Here is a 10,812-nt window from a genome sequence, read left to right as displayed (position 1 = left end):
AGACAAGGGTGAATGTGATGATAATGTTCTGATGGTGGTAACAATGTCATTGTGTAGGTCAGTGGAGGGTAGGCTCAAGAATGAGAGCATTAGAAGGAGTTTTTGAGGTCCAGGGATCAGAACAGCAAGGAGGAGTCAGGCTAGTGAAGATAAATTAGGCCTGATCACTCATGAAGTTTGGAAAGAGAGGTCAAATTAGGGGAGTGTGCAGGCTTATCTTTCAAAGGCCTTTGTAGTACATGAGAAAAAAAAAAAAAAACTCACCCACAGCGTTAAAAGCAATTTGTATTTGGACATTTTTATTTGTCTTAGTGGATGCATATAGTGACTAAGAATAGTTGGAGGGGCTAGAGGTAATTATAGCCAAAATATGAGAACCAGTAAAGGCCAGCATCTCCTGGGGAGTATTTAGTAGTTGTCTATGTAAATCTGAGCACCAGCCTACCTATGATGCATCTGGCTAACTTCAAGATGAGGAAAACAAAGGTGTGCACCAGGGGCTGAGGTCAAAGCTTGATAACTGGTCCAGCTTGCCCTGTAACAAGACCAAGATGGAGGGGCATAAAAAGACAAGGTGAAACTGGATTTCTCTGATGATATGGGGGAGGAGATGGTGATTCCTTGAGAAAATAAAGTCCCAGTAAGCTGCAGAAGTCCTTCATCTCCCCACAAATGATGTGAACAGTGGCTCTTTACAGATACAGGCACTAACTAGCTGTGTAAAGAGAAATGCATGCGGGCAACACCAGAATGCACAGGCTCAGGATTTTGGAGTCAATACATGTTTAAGTTTGTATATCATGCTGGTTATTTCAATCTTGAAATAATTCCTTTAATGAGTCACATTTTTCAGCTCCTACTATGAGATCCATGTGCAGTGCTGCCCTGTTTGTGCCCTGAAAGCAAATCAGGGAAGATCAACCCCATATCATTTAGGAAAGGAAGCTTTAAACTCTTCAGTTGTTTGTGGATTTTCGATTGTAGTCACTTTGCCTTGGGGAAGATTTAAGATAGCACAGGCTCCAGGAACCAGATTCTTGATTCCTATTTTTCATTAGTATTTTGGTTTGTTTCTTTAGAGGTAAAAGAACCCTAGAAGAAAGCCAGGGCATTCTGGGCAGTTAATGTATTAAGCTATAACTGGGCACATTGACTGTCCCTGCCAATATCTGCACTACAGAAAGGGTGGTTTTATTCTGTTCATTCTTCTAGTGATGTAAAGTGCTTACAGAGAACATGACACGTAATGACATAGAAGTAATTTTACTGCCACAATTCCTTTCTCTTGAATTCACTACAAATATCTGATTGTAGAAAATTGCCTCACCATGACACAACTAGAGTGGACAAAAGATTTTTAAACAGCCCTTTCAAATATTAGGTTAAAGTGCGAAAGAAAAGAAAATGGGAAGAAATTTAAAATTATATTCTATTCTTGAAAAAAAAAAAAAAGAAATCCACCCAGAAAAACCACCCTGGGAAAGGGGGAGTCTGTACAAGTGTAATTTTAGGTTCAGAGAGATTCTTCAAAACAAACTTTTTACCCTTCACTGGGCCCTATGAATAAAGACATTTAATACAAGTCCAGTAAATCCTAATAAGCTAGAGGACATATTTGTTTTCGTTTAATTGATGTTTACTAAATGCTGGTAATCTCTAAAGTTCCTTGGGAGGCACTGTGGTGATGTGAATACGATTCCCATCTTTACAGAACTCACAGTCTAGTAGCTGAAGAATCTGTTATGATTTGGGGAAAATTAACTTTTTTATTCTTTAGAACATGGGGTCATTTATTAGGCTAGCCTCTCTGTAAGACAGGGAGGAAGAAGGGTGTGTATTGTTACAGAGGGGAAACCAAGAAAAAACTTAAGGGTTTACCTGGCTTTATCTAAATACTCTTTGATTTTAAAAAAGGATATGTTATATCCGATTGTTGATAAATGACTATAAATGATTTTGTAAGACTGTAAAATACAGCATATGCAGAGAAAATAGAACAAAACTTAGGTAGTACATATAACACTGAACATCAAATTTAGGGTATGGCATGTAGATCTTGTGCTTAGTCCGGCCTCCTGGGAACAGCTCTGTTACTGATGTGGTAATTATAAAGAACATTTTTGAACTCGACAAAGACCAAGTATCCTAAATAATGTATCATGCTCAAAATAAACAAGTATTTTAAAGGTCTTTTAATGTTGCTACTTAACTGAAAGTCTGTCGTCCACTATCACTGGGAATCATTTCTTGAAAATGATTGAATGATTTGATTTTTATAAGTAGACAGTTCTGATTAGACCCAAATGCTTTAGACATTGAGGTTCGTGTCATGAAGGTGACAACAAGGACTAAAACTAGAAGGATTCCTTGACTGGAAATTAGGTAATATGTGTAATTTTCTGGAATTTTGATTGATTCACATAAGCTAATAATACATATATTATGTGCCATATTTTAAAAATTCACTGATATTTGAGCATGGCTGGTCCTTGATAACACTATGAAGTAGAAATTATTTTTTAGTTTCCCATGCTGCCCTTAGGCAACTCTTCTTAGTCTTCCAAGAGGTCAGTAAGCATGATGCTTTCTGGCTGCTCAAGACCTCCGTCCTGGCCTGCCCTCCCACAAGTCTCCTTCAAGTCAGCATCCCTCTTCCTCTCAACGCTCCTGTCCCCCTAGGTGCTCAGATTTCAGCTGGTTGTTAGGTAGAGTCATAGGATTAAACCAATCCACGTTATGAATTAATAATACCTGGCAGAAGCTATTTGTGATTACAAGTCTAGGGCACTTGCATAATGAGAGAAAAATGTCAGTCTGAAAGAATGAATCTGTTGGTGGCATCGCAGTGGTTTTGAATGAGGATCTCTCAAGACCCCTCAAGTGACCCTGTGTAGAAATCTGCCTCCTGCACCTCAGTTGGATAGAGGCTCTTTTCCCTCAACATTGTGACCAGTGTCTTAATTTCAATACTGGAGATGGTAAATGGCATTAGGTTTTTACTAGAACTTTAATGCTTTCATAATATATCATCAGAATTGATAGATATCTCCTTATGGCCTAGGTGCTGGGTACTTAATTCTAAGTCCTATGTAATTAAGGGAGAAGGATGTATAGTTAACAAAATCACCAGTATCACAGAGGTTGTTGGAGCCATCACTCACCATTTTCTGTCTGTCATTCAGTGCCCTTAGTTTTGGAACTTCTGGAGGGGTGGTGAATACTAGATATTTTCGATCCTGGAGGAAGTTCTTTCTCTTTCCTTGACATTTTTAAAGGCATGCTTTGTTCTATGCTCTGCATCATTTGGCTGCAAGAGAAGTTTAGGCTGTGAATTCAATGACCCAGAATTCTCCACCAAAACGCTATGACCTCTTGCTGTCCCAGAGCCCCTACTTCTGAAGGGTTTTCTCAGATTTCAAATATGTGGCTGTCCTTTGTGTTTCAGAAACCCTCTCTTTGTCTTCACTGTATAAGTCCTTCTATTGTAACAGAAAATTAGACTTCAAGAAGCTGATAAGTTTCAACATATGGAAAACACATTTACTACAATTGGCTCCAGATAAGCCTTAGTTATCTAAGTAGAGCTCACTGACTTTTTTTAATATGTGCTCTGGGGCAAGAGGTAGGTAGTTTTGCTGATAAAACAGCACCACAAGGTATCCTTGTGATGATGGAACTGTTCTATGTCTTGACCATGGTGGTAGATACACAAACCTACATGTATAAACTGTATAGAATGAAATACACAAATGAATACATGTAAAAGTGGGGAAATCTGATTAATACTGGGAAATTGTACCAATGTTGATATGATGATTCTGATAGTGGACTATAGTTTTGCAAGATGTTGCCTTTGAGGGGACTGGGTAAAGGGTACAGGGAACCTCTCTGTACTATTTCTTAACAACTGCATGTGAATCTCCAATTATCTTAAAATTAAAAAATCTAGTTAGGAATGTGTTTTGTGTTCTTGGTTCAGAGTATTTAGAAAGATAAAATTAATTAATATATACAACATATAAGCAAACACACATTCCCAAACAAGTAGTTAAGGTTCTACCCATCATATACATTTTCAGTACTAACCGGAGTGAGATAATTTTGTTTGGGTAATGGACTGAGTTTGAATTTGGTGTTATAAGCATAGCCATCCTCTTGAGATTTCATACAAACAGGACAGTTATGACCATGTCATAATTTTGCTATACTGGTGAATGTGTTTATTGGAGGAAAACAATCTGAAGCTTTATAACTCTATATTTATATTTTTATATTGAGGCATTTTTAAAAATCTCATGAGGAAAATTCTTAAAAAGGCAGTCTAAATCCCTATATAAGGACTTGGAGGAAACTCGTTGCATGTTTTACATGTTCTTGTGCCATTTTGCCTTAGTCCATTCAAGCAGCTATGAAAAAGTGCCATAGACTAAGTGGTTTAAATAACAAAGATTTATTTCTAACCATTCTGGAGGTCAAGAAGTCCACGTTTAAGGTGCTGGAAGATTCGGTATCTGGTGAGAGCTGGCTTCCTGGTTCACAGACGGCTGTCTTGCTGTGTCCTCACCTGGCAAAAGGGGCGGGGGAGCTCTGTGGGATCTTTTTTTAAAAGGGCACAGATCTCATTCATGAGGGCTCTGCCATCATAACCTAATCAACCACCAAGCCTGCCCCACCCCAATATCATCACATTGGGGATTAGGAGTTCAACATATGAATTTTGGGTTGACAAAAACCTTCGGTCTATTTGTGAGCATAGTGTAAAAACAATGTCTCATTCCTGTGTTAGAGCCTTCCATTTTCAATTACGGATAAAAACAATGATAGATCATCCTGCCATTCTGCTTATAATCATACTGTAAATCTCTCACTGATTCAAATTAAGTAGAATGATTAATAAAGTAGCTTGGTTATTGAGAGTAGTGATCTTCTATGAAACACAGAAATTATCAATTTCAAAGGATTCACAGAATATAAAACATAATTTAACTCAATCACCTCCACCATTATGGAATGAGAAGGTAATATTAAAGTTACCATGATATAAGAATAAGACATATATATTTTTAAATCTGAGATTTTTTTCAGGATCTGGCAGGGTTTCAGAAACATCATTAATGTATCTCAGCAATTACTGTGATGACAAAAAGTAAGAAAGTTATACTCTACACCTTAAAAAGTTTAATGATCACAGTTTCTCCATAGCGGCTATCATTTATTTTCCCTACAAATTGAATGCATTCAATTTTTCTGCAATTTCTGAGGTCTTAACACCTCAGATTCAAATTTCTTCTTTAGATGAAACATTTCTATATGTATGATGTCAGGTGATAATTTTTGCTATGTTTCATTTTGAAAGTAATTTCAAACATAGCCAACATTAAAACTTACCTCTTTTATGTTTAACTGATGAAGTGTTTATTTACTACATGGTAGATGAATTTTCTCGTAGAATCTATTCTGTAATCAATCATTTTACCTCACACATAATGACTTGGTTCAATGGCCCAACAGCTGGGGTAACACTAGCAGGGAAGAGACTAGGAACCGTCATCGGCAATGCGGGCAAGCTGCACAGCTGGTCCCCAAGGATTTTATCTCTTTCTTCAGAAAAATTTGTCATTCCCTGCCCTCCCCCCACCCCCATTTCATGTACAAAACTTGATGGTTAGACTGAAGATTCTTAAGGCTTTGGGACAACTTTGTTCACCCTACCGAATATCTATGCAAAAGAAGTGTGCAGCACCTGCAAACAGAATAATCAATCAGACTTAAAACCAGAGGCACTGATCGTTTTAGGGATTTCCGATATGCATCGGCTTTATATGAATCGTGCAAATACTTCAGAAAGTAGATGCTGTACAACATTTACATGAACAACAAAAGTCCCCCAATTCTGTTAGACTTCTATGCGTAGGTGATTTTCTTTGCATGATTTACTGGGATTCCTTCCTGTTTCACAATGAACTTTAAAACATGAGTCAATTAAAAGAAAACCCATTCCATTGGCAGTGAAAATTTATTTTTGAAAAGTTCATATTGTTGTATCAATCTTCAGTCATATTTTAAATCTTATTTAATATGTATTAGTTATTTAGTATCTTAGGAAAAATGTTATTTTACACTTGGAGTCTTCATTTTACCTAATTGTGTAAATGTAATTGGTGCCGGTTTTAATTCAATTGCTATTTAAAAGTACCTCAGTATGCTATTTAACACATATATACTACTCCTTTCAGTATATCACTTCTAATGGTCCTTCAAAACCTTAATCTATGGTGGCAGTTAATCTGCTGGTTCATTCTTTTTTTGGTTCTGGCTCGTTGAACCGTCGTTTATTTTATGAGCTGTAGGCTTAGAGTATCTCAGGGGCTGAGGCTGGACGAGGCACCTGAGTCACCTGACTTCTACCTCTAACACCAGTTGGCAGGAACCATTCACTCAAAAGGGTGTGTGCCACACGGCATGTAATTATAGTAGTGTCAGGAAGACCCTTGATTTTTGTAATTCTCTTTTTTATATGAATACATTTATAATTTTAGTTTTGTGTCGACAGTAAAAAGATAATTCTACCGTGGCGGGATTAACTCATGCTTTCAGCTCCAGATAGCTCAAGGACCAGTGTGGTACTACTTTTAAGATTTTTGCCTCAAAATTTAAAACCTATCAACAATGGAATGTGCTACTGCATGAGATGGTGACTCCCCATTTATCAGAGATTTTCAAGCAGAGCTGAACTACTACTTGTTAGGCACATGATGGAAAAATACATAAATCAGATAACCTCATACTTATTTTCTAACTCTGTGACTATATCCTTTAGAAATTACTGATTAACATTAAGCTTTACCTAGCTCCTTTGACTAAGGCCCATGCAGAACATGACGTTCCAAAATCTGCCAAAAAAAAAAAAAGCATCTGTTTGTTCTGGGTCTGAAAATATGCACCAGTCAAAATTGCCCGGTTAGGATAAAACTTTCCTATTTTCTCTTCATGAGGACAAAACTGTTAATTTTTCCTTTAATGTCAACATAATTCTCTTAAACTCTTTTTTTTTTCCTTTTTTTTTTTTTTTTTTGCTTGAGAGAACTCATGGGTGGTTGGTTATACACATGGTTTATTAGATAACTCACTCAGTAATTTTGTTTGCCTCTTTAGTCTACAGTCAAATACTGACTTTCTGTCATTTTCATTTCTTTCCCATTTGGTAATCTTTTAATGTCCCACATTTCATCTTATCTGAGAGGAATTCAGCTTTCGAAGCTTACTTATTGTCAAAGGAACCTATGTACTTGGCACATCCTTGGTTTTGGTATTGTCTAGGTGTTTTGTGGTAGATCAGTTACTCATGCCTTCTCCTGTGGAAAGTTCTGGCTATGTGAGTTTCCTGATCTTTTTGGATTCTCTACAGTAAGCTTGACGTTACCTGTTAAAAATTATTTCTTGATATAGATAAAAATAAATTGCTCTAAAGTTTGTCAGGATAGAGTTAAGGTTTCTAAATTTGGATAAAATTTGTAGTTTACATAAAAATTATGTTTTCCTTTTTTACCTAAGATATGCCACGGATGTAAAAGCTAAAGATGAGAACTGGGAACTGATACTAGATTTCATCATTGCAAAGAGTAAATGAGGCCATAACGTCCTGCAAGTGGGACACGACACACATTCCGTAAATCTGCGCAAACCCTTTATTAAAGCAACAATCAAAATACAAGATGGATCATATGATTTTTTCCTACTATAATATCAACTTAAATAGTAGTAATTTGTTTCCATCTTTAAATTATTTTTTAAAAGTGAAAACTTATAATTCAAAAAATCACCAGTTTGACATTTCTGCCCAGATAAATTTTTGCCTTATTTCCCGATTTAAACAAAGGACATCCAGAACCAGATATACAGCAAACCAAACATAAGCACAAGCATCTCCTTTGACCTTAACTCACTGTAGGCAGCTCTGTGGTGTCTAAGACATAAATTTGAAGGCTTTTATTACTGGTTAAAAATTTTGCCAAAATCTTCTTAAAACTATTTGCTTTCTAGTTTTACATTCCCTAAGAGCTTCAGTTTTGATTGTGGTATTCTAAGTAATAGTCTCCTTAAAAATGACTTCTCTAAAGAAACTCAAAGATTATTATCACTCTCATATGATACTTTCTTGTATAATAGACAAACAGTCCTTTGGAAAACATAATAAGCAATTCTGTTTTATTCAGTTTTCCCCCCACCACTGATTTGTTTAATCCAAACCCAATTAATCACTGTAGAAAACCTCTAAAAGTCATAAGGACAATAAACTTTCTCTACTGAAGGAGTTTGAAATGAATAGCTGTATATAAAAATGACTAATATCGTGAAGATATCAGGTGCTCAAAATATGTGTGGGAATATACAAGGAGATTTGGTAGATATCTGAAGAGTACCAACAAATTAGTTTAAAAAGCAAGAATAGAAACAGGGAAAATAATCTTAAGGTATTGCCAAAAGGGTTTGTGACAATAGGTACAAGATAGTAGCTGAACTGTGCTGAGTATAAAAGAGTATCTGAAAGATAAGTTAAATGCTCCATTTGCTTACCAAACGTAACACTGAGAGGAAACCCCGCTAACAGAACCACATAGGCTGCCAGTTAAGAGTTTCAGCACTGATACCACACTTCAATCTGCAAACAAAAGGTGTTTGATTTGCCTTTTCAAACCGTTCCTCCGTGGTGGTTGGGATTGCCGTTTCTCTTGTTAAACTGATTTATGTTGGATGTACTACATTGAGAGTGTGCCTGTACAAACACATGCAAATGTTCTTTGTGCCTCACATTTTCTTCATGTGCTAAAGAAGTGAGCAGACCCTAGATCACCAATAAATAACAATCCAAGCATTAGATTTAAAACATGTTATTAGTCCATTAAATAATTTACATAGCCAGCCTTTCCATCCAAGTTGTTTTCTTATCTCACCACTTGCCCTTTAAAGGGAAGCTTAAACAACATAGTTAAAAAAATGAAGCAAACGGTAAAAAAAAGAAGAAAAATAGAATTCCAGAATCCATTGTGTAGAATGTCAGGCCTCACGGCCTTAGTTTTGAAAAACAGGAATGTTCATTAGCATCTGAAACAAATCATTCTGGACATAATGACACAGCACAGTAACACTTGGGATGGGTGAGAACATTCAGATATTTTTAGAGTGAATTCTATATGTTATGTATCACATTTGGTTCCTAGAGATTTTAGTCAAGTATTAGTATTTCTTTTTGTTAAGTATGATATACCAAAAGATGAGAATAGATGTGCCCTAAAGATATGAAAATATAATATATTAAACAAAACCATTATAAATTACATAGATTTTCAGTATAAAAATTTTTTCCATTTAGAATAAATACCATCCAAGTTTACAGATCATCTAAGTGAATTAAATATGCACGCATGTCTGAATTATTTTCAGAATTTCAAGAAAAAAAATTGCTAGAGATATGAACAGATGACCCAGAAACCAGAAATTGATTTTGAGAATGATAACATAAGAGCCAAAGGACATGGCTCGGGATTTAGTCTTAAGCTTTTAAAACTGTCGAAATGAGTCTGACATGTGTGTATGCACACATGTACACACACACAGGCATACTTCTATAAATTTCTATGTCGCTGAAGAGTTAGATTTATCTTTGAAAATTAGGTGAAAGTCATGAGGTCGTCTACATTTCATATTCTAGCAGGAGAGCCATTCTCATTTCATAAAGTAACTGCAGGATGAATAGGATGAGTGTAGAATTTCTGGAAGGAGAAATCTCCATTGTAAGCAAATTTCCTTTTAGGTTGGTTATTATTATATCAAGAGCTTGTTGATGCTTTAAAGAGGAGGAAAGCTTTGAAAATCTGTATAATCTCCCCAGTCTAAGGAAGCTAAAACCAAAATGGAAACATTCTTTGGTCATACATTTTTGCTCCTGCTTCATAAAAAATCTGGCCTTTTAAAACTTTTTTACCCTTAATCAATGTCTAGATGGAACAGACGATTTCTTCTCCTATAATTTCCATGTAGAAATCTGAATATGGGTTTGGGTAGAATGAAAACTGAACAGAATGGGAAGAAGTTCACATAAAATCAGCTTATGTCTCTGTTGTTGTTGTGGGCATATAGATGCATGGTAAGAATTTGCTGACCTCTATAAGTAGTAGAAAATGTTTATATTCTAAATGTTGGAGATAAAACTTTTCTGCAACCCAAATATATAAAATCTAAGTCCACAGAGCCCAAACAGGAGTCATGGTTTTTCTTGATTGCTCATTACAAATTTCTTTAAAACACCTCTACTTAGATGCCAACAGTTCCTTCCTGACCAAGAGATGTTGGGTCAAACTCCACATCTTTCAGATTGCCTTCCACACCAGTTGTCTATGAATAAGAAAACCTTTCAAGGCCATTTCTAAGTCAAACCCACTACCCTCAGCTATAGAGCCAGGTATATTTGCTGTTAAGTTTGGATAACAAAAACCTCCAATCTCATGTACCCTTTTTTGTTCCCTATATTGCTTGTCTCTTGCAATGGGGGCCTTCATGAGAGACTACAAACTTTACATAAAACTGTAAATGTCTGAGCTAGAAGGGATCTTGTGACCCATCAAGTACAACCCCCATATTTTGCAGATAAAAAAGATTAAACCCCAGAATGGGGAAAGGAGTTGTCCAAGGTCACTTATCCAGATAGTGACAGAGTGAAGACTAACATCTGGGTCTACTCTCTCATTACCATCGTGGCCCATGTAACTAACCTCCGGCATCACGACCCCATCACTTGACGTGACCATGACC

Source organism: Rousettus aegyptiacus, unplaced genomic scaffold (genome assembly GCF_014176215.1).
Source record: "Rousettus aegyptiacus isolate mRouAeg1 unplaced genomic scaffold, mRouAeg1.p scaffold_m13_p_16, whole genome shotgun sequence".
NCBI classification, from domain to species: domain Eukaryota; kingdom Metazoa; phylum Chordata; class Mammalia; order Chiroptera; family Pteropodidae; genus Rousettus; species Rousettus aegyptiacus.
The sequence above is the reverse complement of the archived record's forward strand: the minus strand, read 5'-3'. Positions refer to the sequence as shown.